The sequence below is a fragment of the Chanodichthys erythropterus genome, chromosome 2 (assembly GCF_024489055.1).
Source record: "Chanodichthys erythropterus isolate Z2021 chromosome 2, ASM2448905v1, whole genome shotgun sequence".
Taxonomy (NCBI): Eukaryota; Metazoa; Chordata; class Actinopteri; order Cypriniformes; family Xenocyprididae; genus Chanodichthys; species Chanodichthys erythropterus.
The window spans coordinates 7,923,607-7,936,995 of record NC_090222.1 but is presented as its reverse complement, the minus strand read 5'-3'; the positions used below and the strand labels follow the sequence as shown (position 1 = coordinate 7,936,995).

General features: G+C 43.2%; 1 protein-coding gene across 21 annotated transcripts in view; it reads left to right on the top strand.

Annotated features, from left to right (window-relative positions):
* Positions 1-13,389, top strand: part of sox4b (SRY-box transcription factor 4b) — a 199,171-nt gene that overhangs the window by 26,651 nt on the left and 159,131 nt on the right. The window contains exon 3 of one of the 21 annotated variants that reach the window (XM_067400612.1): positions 11,670-11,735. The exons of the other annotated variants lie outside the window; for them this stretch is intronic. The gene's annotated coding sequence lies outside the window, so the exon portion shown is untranslated. The remainder of the gene's footprint in view (positions 1-11,669; positions 11,736-13,389) is intronic. 21 annotated transcript variants of the gene reach the window in all.

Genomic DNA, 13,389 nt, shown 5'->3' with positions numbered 1-13,389 from the left:
ACAGAGTGCATTACATCATACTCCCAGTCATCTCTCAGCAATTTCCTAACAGGCACATCTGAACTTCCTGACTATTGAGATGAAACAGGAAAACTGGTGTGACAGGAAACTCTTGTAGTGCTTGATAATATGGATTTCAGTTTGTCAACAGCATGTTAACTATTAGAAACCTGACTGATTTAGCCCTATATCAGATTACTTTAAAGTGTAATAAACAAACCGTTCTTGCAGTGCAGTGTACATAACGTGATGATGGAACCAGAATGCTGCTTATATCAGATGACATCATGAAATTAGACAGAACTGATTAGTCTTGTTCTCTCTCTCTTAGCTTATGGAAATAATTGCTCTCACTCATTTTAGGTGTGTCACTTAATTTGTTTGTGCAGTCTTGACGCATAACGAAATAAACAGTGCGAAGTGAGCAATCTAATTAGGTAAAGCAATTTACACAAAGCAAGACGTTGATTTTCCTTAAAGTGTTTATGTAAACCAGTCTCTTGAAGCTGAGGGAAGATCAGAGCATTAATGCAGTGTTCTGCGGTTGTCGGTCTTCACTTCTAGATAATGTTGGAGGCTTTTTTCATCCATTACATTTCATGTTCCCTCATACGAGTACATGCTATCAAGCAGACAAGTCTTATCCTAAATGACTGTGAGTGCACTAATTGTGTATGCTTCACTCAAGAGCACAATGATAAACCTAGACTGTGATCTCAATAACTCTCCAGGTCCTTTGCCACCAATACTCACAATTTAAACGGCAGCATTTGCATAACATCTTTATGCCATCAGCTGACACTATTCTCAATTTAATCTCAATTTGTTACAAATATTTACTCCATTCCAGGCAGTGGTGTAAAGTATTTGAGTAAGTGTAATTAGTTACTGTACTTAAAGCTGAAGTCCGCGATTTTTGGCCCTCTAGTGGTTAATAAACAGAACGGCATGCGTCTTGCGGAGGAACATTCTAGCCAGAGCTACTTTTCTCCGTGTATGTCTATGGCGAGTCATTTTTTTCTCCAATACATTTGTGATGAGTAATGAAATTACACATTACATTTTGCATGGCACCTAACTTTTTCTGCAGCTGTTTGTTTCGAAGTGATATTGCCATCTAAGGGCATTGAAGGTACTATATCTTGTGCTTTTTGCCTTTACTCACCCAAACTTGTCAAAAAAGGCTACTTTATGTGAATGCAAGTGCATTAGCAGGTAGTTGTGAATTGCAGGGGTTTGATTTAGGAGATGAGGCCGAAACCAGCACATCCAGTGCAAGTAGACTTGGACTATTTGATTTTACTTAACATTATTTTATTTATCCGCTATATTGACAAGACCTTGTTGAAGGATATTGGATTACTTATGGCCTTTTTATGCACTTGAGCTTAACTGAGACTTGAGAGTTTGTAGACGTTAAAGAGGCTGTTGTCAACCTTGATTTATTGCAGTACTGAGGTGTTCAATTTTTGATTTATGTATGCTCTCCTCACACATCAGCTGTTTCTTGTTTTTCACTTGCATGTCTCTTAGGTGTTGAGGACTAGTACATCTTTGAGCCTACATTCAGTATGAGTGAAGTACTTAAAGGATTAGTTCACTTTCAAATTCAAGAAAATTGTGTGTGCATAAGCATACATACTTGGCAATATATCTGATTCTGCTCACATACATGAAGGAGCAAATGTGAAAACAGTGAGTCTTCACTCAGCTGTATCTTTTTCTTGGCAATATTAGTGATCAGTTTTTCTTTCTTTTTTTTTTTTTTTTAAGTCAAGACTGTGTCTGCCACAGTAATTAATTGTGACAACATCTCCCCTAATTCAAAGCAGCATCATTACTCATCACTGTATCATGGTGCCTTCAGAGTATGTTTTTGTAAAGTTAGACAGGGTAAAATACTATCCTGTTATGCCTGCAGTGTTTTAGAAACATTACTAGTTTATGTGTCGTAGATGATGTCTGTCAGTATGTTTATCTCACAGTGTACAGTTTCATCTGTCTACATGAGTCTACATGTGATTCCCCGCATCTGTCTTGGAAACAGATTATGTAGTTATGAGTATGAGAATGTCACACTTTAGTCATTTACAGACAGTGATGGAGTGTGTGAGGACTCGAGGACTGTGTGAAAACACTAATGTAATGCAATATTAGAAAAAACAGCTTGTAAAGTTCATATTTCCTCCCGGTGTCTCTCTCTCATCTGTGTTGATGAGCTCAGCCTGAGGTTATTCCTTACACAGGTTAATTCCACTCCTTCATTGCTATTTAAACGAGAACAGATCATGTTCACAGCCAATTAAAGGCTTTCAGTTACACAGCACATCAGTGTTGTCTATATTTGAACTAGGGTTGTTCCGATTCTGATACTAGTATCGGAAATTCCACCGATGGCAGAATTTTTTGTGGTATCGGTATCGGCGAGTAATTAAACTTATGTACCGATCCGATACCATTTTCTTAAACAATACCTAGTTGTGCTCACTATCTTTGCTTAACTCATCAAATCGGAAATCAATTCTTCTTCACGGCTCAGAATGCAAACACAGGAAGTTGTGCTGTGTTGCCACAGGCAACCACTGTTTAGAGCAGCGAAGAAGAAGTAAAAAAAGTGCTAGCAGTATGTCCGCTGTTTGACAGTATTTCAGACTGGACCAACCAGCCAGTTAAAACGGCGACATGTCTCATATGCAATGCTGCAATTTCGAGGGGTGGCACAACTTTAACACAAGTAACTTTATAAAGCATTTGAAGACACGTCACCCCGCGCAACACAATGGTTACAGAAAGGCTAGGATGGAGAAGGATGAGGCGTGCCAGAATCAACAATCTTTGGAAGCTTAATTCAAACAAAGAGAAAAGTTTTCAAAAGACAGCCAACAAGAGATAAAGATAACCAACAAAATTGTCGAGTTTATTGTTCTGGATGACCAGCCGCTGTCAGTTGTCGAAAAACGTCTCGGGTTACGGATGTAACCCTGGTTCCCTGAGTAAGGGAACGAGATGCTGCGTGAAACGCATTGGGAACCTTCTGCGTGATATCGTCATTGAAGCACTCCTGTATCCAACCAATCGTGTAACGAGACGTCAGAGGCGGGTGACGTCACGGACCAGGAAACTATAAAGCATGCCCAGATGCAGAGAACGCTAGCTTCTGTGGAAAAGCTGAAGCAAGCACTCGCAAGCATGCAATGTTACAGCAAGAGAAAAACAAGAGCGTCTCATTCCCTTACTCAGGGAACCAGGGTTACATCCGTAACCCGAGACGTTCCCTTTTGTGGGAACTATCGACGCTGCGTGAAACGCATTGGGAACGCAATCCCAACTGTGCCGTACTTCAAATGCTTGCTATGTTAGCTCGACAGTACGGAGGACCCCGGAGTGGAGCCCACATCAAGGTTATAATATTTGATAAATGTGTGCTGGTTTGACCATCCAGCTGCATCACAAACGTCACTCATAGAGACGCCAGACATCAAAGCTTTCGATGCCGCCATACCCCTTGTGGAATGAGTGCGGACGTTAAAGGGAGAGGACTGTCCGACTGCTTTATATGCAAGTGAGATGGCCTCAACCACCCACTTGCTCATCCTCTGCTTGGACGCCGGTCCACCTTTATTAGGAGAACCGTAACAGACGAACAATTGCTCTGTTTTACGCCACAGGGCAGCTCTGTGGACATAAGCATCCAAAGCCCTCACTGGGCAAAGCAGATTTAGTTTTTCCTGATCCGAAGATATAAATGGAGGAGGATGAAAGGCTTGAAGCACAATAGGACCCGGGACATTGGTGGGGACCTTCGGCACATAGCCAGGTCTAGCATGAAGAAATGCTCTCACCATTCCAGGAGCGGACTCCAAATATGAGGGGGGCACTGAGGGCCTGAAGATCTCCCATTCTTTTTAGGGAAGTAATAGCAAGTAAAAATATCGTCTTTAAAGTCAGAAACTTTACAGACACCTCCTCCAGTGGTTCAAAGGGAGCCTCAGCTAACCCACGTAGAACCACTGATAAGTCCCAGACCGGGGTCCTTGTGCACACTGGAGGCCTCAGCCTCAGTGTACCACAGAGGAAGTGTGACACGAGGGGGTCTCGACCAACCGAGGAATCCCCCCCAACATGATAGGCTGATATAGCCGCAACATAAACCTTCAAGGTTGAATAAGATAAGCCCTCCGAGAATTTTTCTTGGAGAAAAGATAGCACAAAGCTGATAGGAGCACGGACAGGGTCCGTTTCATGTTGTCTACACCAGGTAGAGAATAAATTCCACTTATAAGAGTAAAGCTTCCTCGTGGAGGGAGCCCTGGAGCTATGTATGGTCTCAACAACCTCAGATGAGAGACCAGCCTCTATGAACCTGTCCCCCTCAGAGGCCAGGCCCATAGTTTCCATAGTTCTGGGCGGGGATGTATTATCGCGCCGCCCGCCTGAGATAGAAGATCCTGTCTCAAGGGGAGCTCCATCGGAGCGCCGTCTATCATGGACACCAAGTCCGAAAACATATTAAAATATATAAAACATATATAAAACATATTCGGGTCGGCCAGTATGGGGCCACCAGTACTTTCTCCAGGACTCGTGGGAGCAGAGCGAACGGGGGAAATGCGTACAGACGTAGCCTCGGCCACGTCTGTACCATGGCATCCAGACCCAGGGGTGCTGGATGCGTGAGGGAGTACCAGAGCGGACACTGGGTTGACTCTCCCGAAGCAAACAGGTCTACTTGTGCCTGACCAAAGTTTTTCCAAATGAGATCCACCACTTCTGGATGGAGTCTCCACTCCCCGGGCCTCGTTCTGACTCCCGGGGATATAGGCTGCCTTCAACGAAAGCAGCTTCCCCTGAGACCACAGGAGGATCCGACGGGCCAAGTAATTTAGTTGGCGAGACCGTAGACCCCCCTGATGGTTTATATAAGAGACCACTGACATATTGTCTGTGCGGACCAGCACATGATGGTCTCTCAGGTCTGGGAGAAAGTGTTTTAGTGCTAGAAACACCGCCATCATCTCCAGCCGATTTATATGCCAGGAGAGTTGATGGTCCTCCCAAAGACCCTGAGCTGAGCGACCGCTCATGATCGCTCCCCAGCCCGTGAGGGAAGCGTCTGTCGTAAGCATTGCCCGACGACCAGAGGCTCCCAACGCGGGACCCTGGGACAGGAACCAGGGGTCTTTCCACACGGCTAGAGCACAAAAGCATCGCCGTGTGACTTTGATCATTCGAAAAGGGTTCCCCCTCGGGGAAAACCCCCTGGTCCTGAGCCACCACTGTAGGGGTCTCAAATGCAGGAGGCCAAAAGGAATTATGTTGGACGCAGCTGCCATTAGACCCAACAGTTTCTGAAACTGTTTCACAGTGAGAGACTGGCCTAACTTCACCCCTTTTACGGCTGACAGAACAGAGCTCACACGGGCAGGAGTCAGACGTGCCCGCATTGTTGTGGAGTCCCACATAACACCTAGATAATTGGTGGTCTGAGCCGGTATCAGCACACTCTTCTTGGCATTGAGCCTCAGCCCAAGCCTTTTCATGTGAGACAGAACAACATCTCGATGTTGAACTGCTTGTTGCTCTGAGCGAGCTAGAATCAACCAATCGTTGATGTAATTCAGTATGCGAATGCCCTGGAGTCTCAAAGGAGCCAGGGCTGCATCCACGCACTTCGTGAATGTGCGGGGTGATAATGATAGGCCAAACGGAAGAACCTTGTACTGGTAAGCTTCGCCCCCGAAAGCAAACCTGAGGAACTTCCAATGAGAAGGATGAATGGATACATGAAAGTAAGCATCTTTCAAGTCTATCGTCACAAACCAGTCCTCGGACCTGATTTGGGGAATGATCTGTTTGAGTGTAAGCATTTTGAATTTTAGTCTTTGCACCGACCGATTCAACACCCGTAAGTCTATGATAGGACGAAGTCCTCCATCCTTCTTTGGAACTATGAAGTAACGGCTGTAGAAACCTGACAGCTTGCTGGGAGGAGAAACCCTTTCTATAGCTCCTTTTTGCAAAAGTGTCATAACTTCCTGTTCCATAACCAGAGACTGCTCGGGGGTCACCACTGTGGGAAGGACCCCATTGAATCTGGGCGGGCGAGACCCGAACTGAACTCTGTACCCCTTTTCTATCATGAGCAGCACCCAATTTGATATATTCGGTAGAGTTTTCCATTCTTCCAGAAAATCTACTAAGGGAACCAGTCTCTCGAGACTGGCCTCTGGTGTTTTTTGAGCACTTGGCTCGGCGCTCTGAAAAGGCGTGCCGGCAGAAGTCAGCCTAATCAAGTGCAGGCCAACCCTCCTCAGAGGATTGGTGGGGACCTGACGCACACTGGATGGTAAAAATAGTGTGGTCCCCGGAGGGCGCTGGATGGAAGCGGGGGCCAGGTGTTTCAACACCACGCTTCCTCCAGACGGGGGCCGCCCTCCTGGGTCCTGATCCACAGATATCAGGACCGCTTTTTAGAAGCCTTCCGCGCCACAATAACAGCCCGCAGGTCTGTCTTGGGCTGAGAAGGCTTCTGTGCAGCTCGCCCCTGTCCCCAGAATCTACGTGGGGGAGCACGGGCGGCCACACTAATTTTTTGTTGCGCTATGTGGTGCGCTGAGGAGCTCGTTGCGGGCCGAGACTGCTCCCGCTCAACAGTCTCGGCGGGGATTTTAGACCGGCAGGGGAGGAACCTCTGAAACGCCGAAGATTGTTTCTTGGTCTCCTGGAACCTCTCGACGACAGTTGTGACTGCATCACGGAAGAGGCCTGCAGGAGCATAAGGGCAGACTTATCTCTGTCCCTTATGTCGGAGAGGTTCAGCCACAAGTGCCTCTCCGTGGCCACCAGGGCTGCCATAGAACGGCCCACTTCTTTAGCCGTCTCCTTGGTGGCACGGAGAGCCAGTCGCCATGCACAGTTCCTGGATGCACCCAAATGTGGCCTCCCCGCTGGTATCACTTCAGCTTGATAAGCTTGCAGCAGCGCCATGGTGTTTTTGAAGACACGCTGCTGCCTGCCCTGCTGCCGCATAAGCTTTGCCCACCAAGGAAGATGTAGTCTTAAGGGGCTTGGTGGGCAACGTCGGAGGATGGCGGTTCCTTTTCCGCTGCGTCGACACTCATCACATCAACATCCTCAGATGAAGACAGATGAAGTGCCGATGTCTCTCCCCGAGGGGAAGAAACCGCTGGGCGTGCTTCCACCACGGCAGGAGAGACAGTGGGTCTGGCAGCTAAAGGGAGAGATAGGGCGGGGCCCGTCTCAACCCCCGCTGCCAGATCCATTTGTGAACCCCACGAATGGAGCCTTCGCTCTGCCTCGGCAGCAGCGGGACCCGATCCGCGGGGAACATCAACCGAGGCACCCTCCACTCTATCAAAGAGTGCCCGGCGAGATCGCAGCACTCTGAGGGCGAGCCTTTCGCAATGCACGCAGACAACTCCCTCGAGAGCTGCCTGCGCGTGCTCAACCCCCAGGCAAACAACACACATATTGTGCGTATCCCCGTCAGGGATAAAGCGAGTGCAGGGATGGACACATTTCCTGAACCGCTTGCTGCTTTCATCCGCCATTTCTTTATATATTTTTGTGTCTTATGAGGTGTATGTATGTATGTATGTTGAAACTCTTGTCCTCAGACAAAGAGAGATAAATCACAAACAATAAGACGCACAACAGCGATCTTAGACACACACACACACTTGTTGCTGCAGCTCTTGTCCTCATACGAAGAGTGAGACCAATAATATATATATGGACAGACAACAATAAATAAGACACACGGGATAACATAGAGTGCTTGCTGAAGATAACAGAAGCTAGCGTTCTCTGCATCCGGGCATGCTTTATAGTTTCCTGGACCGTGACGTCACCCGCCTCTGACGTCTCGTTACACGATTGGTTGGATACAGGAGTGCTTCAATGACGATATCACGCAGAAGGTTCCCAATGCGTTTCACGCAGCGATAGTTCCCACGAAAGGGAACGTGAGATTTTTATTTATCAAAATTGTTTTGGGACTTTAAGTTGTAAAGAGATTATTTCCTTATATAATTATATTCCTTTATTTATTTGTTTCACTGTTTTTATACAGTTATATTGTAAAACTAAAATACCATTTTCAGTTTACAGTGTTAGATTTTTGGCTGCATTTGAAGTTCTTTTTCACTTAAAATAAATAAATAATATAAATGACAAATGTATGTCAGATAATAAAAATACTCTAGTTCACTGTATGTGTTTGTTCTTGTTTTATTAAGGGATAAGTCTGAAGCACACCAAATAATTCTATCAATTCATACAGGGCTAGTAGTATATACAGATACACACCCAGGTATCGGATCAGTACGGAATCAGAATGGAAAAGGGGTATCGGAACATCTCCAATTTGAACAACATGACAGTTTCATAAGCATTGTTGGTGAGTGTGTCATTTTGACTTGATAGCCTCCTGAGTAGATCAGCTTGGTTTCAGTGCTCAATATACAGCAATGCTGTTTAAACTGACTCACATCTCACATAAGTTGTGTTTCCATCTAGACAGCTTTCTTGCTTAACCAGCTCCTCCTGTATGCAATGACTGGTAACACAGTTCAGCCTCAAAAGAACTCCAGTCCCAGTACTCTCTACTGACTTTAGTCATTTTACATATACACTGCCCGGCCAAAAAAAAAAAAAAAAGTAGCCGTTTAGATTTTAATAGGCAAATACTTAAGAATCTATGAATGGATCATTGTTACAGTTTGGCAACGGTTCTTTTAACCCTTAAAGATGGAGTGTGTAGCTTTTCATTTCTTAAACAACCATGTAGGAAGACACATTATGGCCATATTTCAGGATGACAATGTCAAGATTCACCATGGATGAAATTGTGAAAGAATGGTTCAAAGAGCATGAAGAATCATTTTCACACATGAATTGGCACCTCTGAGCCCAGACCTTAATTAATTGAAAGTTTTTGGGATGTGCTTGAGTAGACTTTACAGAGTGCTCACCTCTTGCATTGTCAATACAAGATCTTGACCAAAAATTGATGCACCTCTTGATTGAAATACAGTTGCAAGAAAAAGTAAGTGAACCACTTGCAGAATCTGTGAAAATGTGAATAATTTTTATAAAATAAGAGAGATCACACAAAATGCATGTTATTTTTTATTTAGTACTGTCCTGAGTAAGTTATTTTACATAAAATATGTTTGCGTTTAGTTCACAAGACTAAACAATAGCTGAATTTATTAAAATGGCCCCATTCAAAAGTATGTGAACCATTGATTCTCAATACTGTGTGTGGTTACCTGGATGATCTACGGCTGTTTTTTTGTTTTGTGATGGTTGTTCATGAGTCCCTTGTTTGTCCTGAGCAATCAAACTGAGCTCTGCTCTTCAGAAAAATCTGTCAGGTCCTGCAGACAGTATGTATATGTATATGTGTATGTATATAAATATATATGTACAGTATGTATATGTATATATAATTCACACACATCCCTCATTTCTCTCTCCCTGTCTCTCTCGGAATTAAATGCTATAATTCAGATATATGGAATCTTAATGCAATACTTTATCTCTGTGATTTAAAGTGTGCAGAATGCTATCAAGCCATAACTGATGAAAAATAATCATCAATTTGACCATTCCAGTCAAATATTTCACTGCAGTCCTCAATAACAGCTTTATTGTTATATTATCCGGTTTTCTGGTGTTGGTTAAAAGTCTCACTGCAGCATTTTGAACATACTGAAGACGAGTTACCAGAAGTTCACTTAGGCCTAAATATAAAGAATTACATTAATTCAACCTTGTGGAAATGAACGCATGTTTCCAGATCCTTGGTTGAAAGGATAGGTTTCAATTTGGATAACTTTCTCAACTGAAAAAAAAAAAAAAAAAAAAAAAAGCTTTCAGAACAATTTATTTGACAATCAAAGCGGATATATGAGTCAAAAATTACTACTAAGTTATTCACAAAACCATGCATGTTGTTTGACAGTAGACCATAACTCTCAACCAGTTCTTTCTATTCCCAAATATAATAAACTCGGTCTTATCCTCATTTAATTGTAGGAAATTATTTGTCAACCATGCCTTTACCTCAGTCAAACACATACAAAAAATAGCAAATGATGTACAGTCATCAAACTCGAGAGGAAAGTCGTCATCATCATCATCATCATCATCATCATCATCATCATCATCATCATCATCCTCAGCATTCAAATGATAATTTATATTTTATTGCCTAAATATTGACCCCAAAGGCAACATGTATAACAAAAAAAAGGCTGGACCAGGAATTGATCCCTGTGGAACACCCCAATAGTTGCAGGTTCAGAAACAAAGTTTCTGATGTTTACAGTGCATGTCTTGTCCCTACATGCATTCTATTAAAATGACATGATCTATTGTATCGAAGGCTGCACTCAAATCTAACAGCATTAAGGCAAACCCTTTCCTGGAGTCAATACTTAACAAAATATAATTTGTATCTTTTAATAACGCTGATTCAGTAGTCAGTAGTCAGTTTGGTTCTAAATCCAGACTGAAAATTATCCATTATACAATTTTCAGTCAAGAAATCAATAGGTTGATTACGGACAACTTTCTCTAAGATCTTATTCATAAAAGGCAATTTAGAAATGGATCTGAAATTTTTAAAATCCTGTGAATCCAGGTTCAATGGTATAAGTGGGGTTGATCCAAAGCTAGCTTCACGTTGGGTGTTTTTTTGCTTCCACTTCATACATTAAAATTGTTTAATGCACAGCTAGGCATGGATTATCCTTTACTTAGATATTGCAATTAAATAATGTATTGTTAACATTACTCAAAACATATTAAGTAGTTCTCCTCCCTGTGGATGGGATAATGGCCAATATGGCTCAATTCAGCAGAGCACAATTCATGGCTACTCTGGATGTCTATGTGAGCAATCATAACAGTACATTCACCTGTGGTCTCAATCACCTTTCATTTCCATCGCCAGCCTACATACTTTTATTGTTCAGATGTGATGACCTGCTGTCAGTAAATGTGAATATTGAATCTTGATAACTCTTCTGAAATTAAAGATATATACAATGTCCTGCCCTCAAGGAGATCTTATAATGGCAATGTGTCTATATTATGATATCCAGCATCATAGTGGTAAATAAATTCCAATTGCACAATCGAAAACATGAGAGCAGAACATGGGAAACTGAATAAAATCACAGTGTCCATAACCTATTACAATTCAAGCATTTGCGTTTCATTAGCAATAATGAAATAATTATCCAATGTTTTCTTTGATGTTGCCATTTTGAGGAGTGTTGTGTGCAGGCTTAAAAGCATGCAGCACCAGGTCTGCGCTTGATGTCTTTTCGGCCTCCGCTATTCATCTTTTCCTATTGGGTAATCAGAGATGTACAGGCCACAACACTGGGTGACCTGAAGCTGAACCTGTGTGGCTGACAGATTGTAGTAACAGAAGCTTTGATGTGAGGCTTTTAATGTATTTTATTCTGGACCACAAATGGATTGTACTAAAGTATCAAGTGATGTCGAATTGATGTGTCGTCTCTTTGTATGAAGAGAACAGAGCAGGGACTGCTGCTGCAGTCATGACAGGATAATCTTTACATGAGCCCTTCTGTATGTGTGATTTTTTTTTTTTTTTTTGACCTTGCATGGAGGAAGAGGTCGTTGAAAGGAACACTGAGGATCTTGGGCCGGAAGCTTTCAGGAAAGCCATGAAAGTGGTAGGTCAACCATCTCTCTGTGTCAGCAGTGCTAAGGCAGAAAGTTTGGAGAGGTTCATGTCCTGTTCATGTTGAAACTGTATCTATGTGAACGGCGTCACACAGACCCTGGCCAAGTTTTCTTGCCCAATAGATCAGGGTTGGCATGCCGACGAGGGCTCTGGAAGGTCATTCGTTCTGACTTCAGCCATGCCAGAGAGCTGCTGCCAACCTCGGTGATGCATTCTCAGCAAAGCTCAGCAGTGAGCTCCTTCCGCATGCAAACCCTTCACACTGCATGTTAGCATTCTACGCTGTGCTCTGTACCTTCTACAAGGCCTGTGGGGAAAGAGAGTGTAACCGAAGCCCATCGCAGAGAGGATGTGCTTAGTTCAGTGCAGGGTTAGACCTACAATCCCCCAAAGATCAAAGCGTGTGTCCCATTCACCTTGCATGCTAAATCAGCAGTGGGCCAAGACTAAAGCCCTGGTGGACACGATGGCTCTGGACAGCCGTTATGATTGGCTGCAGCTCAAGCGAGGTCAGCAGGAGAGGAGTGTGAGTACAGACTGAGAGCAGGTCTTTGTGTAATTTGGCCCAACTACCAACCAAGGGCAAAATTTCAAGGATGCATGTGTGTGTTTTAATGTGTGGTTCCTGTTAGGAGGCAAGAGACTAAGAATTTCACAAGTCTGTGACTACACAGTGCTGCAGGAATTACGTATTTTTGTAAAATAATCAAATATAAAATAACACTGCATATTATCTTCACTGTATAAATTGTAAAAATGCATCAATATTGAAGTTACAAAAGCTATTCAGTCAAGAGCAGTGAGTGATTTCTTTGTCATTTGTTGTGTGTTTAACATTAAAAACACAGACAGCAGGAATATTAGACTTCTTTCCCTTTCAAACATAATGCACGATCCAGCATACTGTTACACGTGCGTTGTATTTCTCGACTGTTGTATGTTCACTTAAGACATAACCGACTATGTTTGCTAGGATACTCGCCAAAATGGGAATGTTGACATAATTTTTGTGTGAATTTGTCCGTTTAAGTGCAAGACTTGAAAGAGAACTCATTATTTGCGCACTGTCTGAGATGAGCTTCGAAAGATGCCACACACAATCCTTCTCACAGTATAATCGCGCACGAGTTCTCTTTCGCAACTTCCTTATGAATGTTTACATTAGCAAGGCTTAAATGTGTTTAGCGTGCTATCTGTGCACAGATAGCGTGCTGTTCACAGATAGTGTGCTGTTCAGGTCTCACCTGCGCTTGCACGCTATCAACACCTGGATGATGACGGTGTAAATGACTGCTCATATTCAAGCATACGGCACTCGCAGTGAACCAAGTTTACAAAGAGACTGTTTTGTCTACGCTTTTGAACATCGCTGTTGTAATGTGTTGGGAAGCCAAAATGTGTATTCATCGACTGAAACATACATTAGATGCAGATATATCTCCGACGGGCTCATATGAGCAGATAAAATTGCCAGACCGATAAATCTACTGTCTAATAATTCTGAAAAACTTTGCCCTTTACACTTGGTATTAAGATGTGTTTTGGTTGATCAGATCACACGTAGATGAGGGAGAGACGTACCAGTTTACACCTGGTGTTTTAAATGCCTTTTATTCACTTTCGACCACTTCTGTCCTGATTTG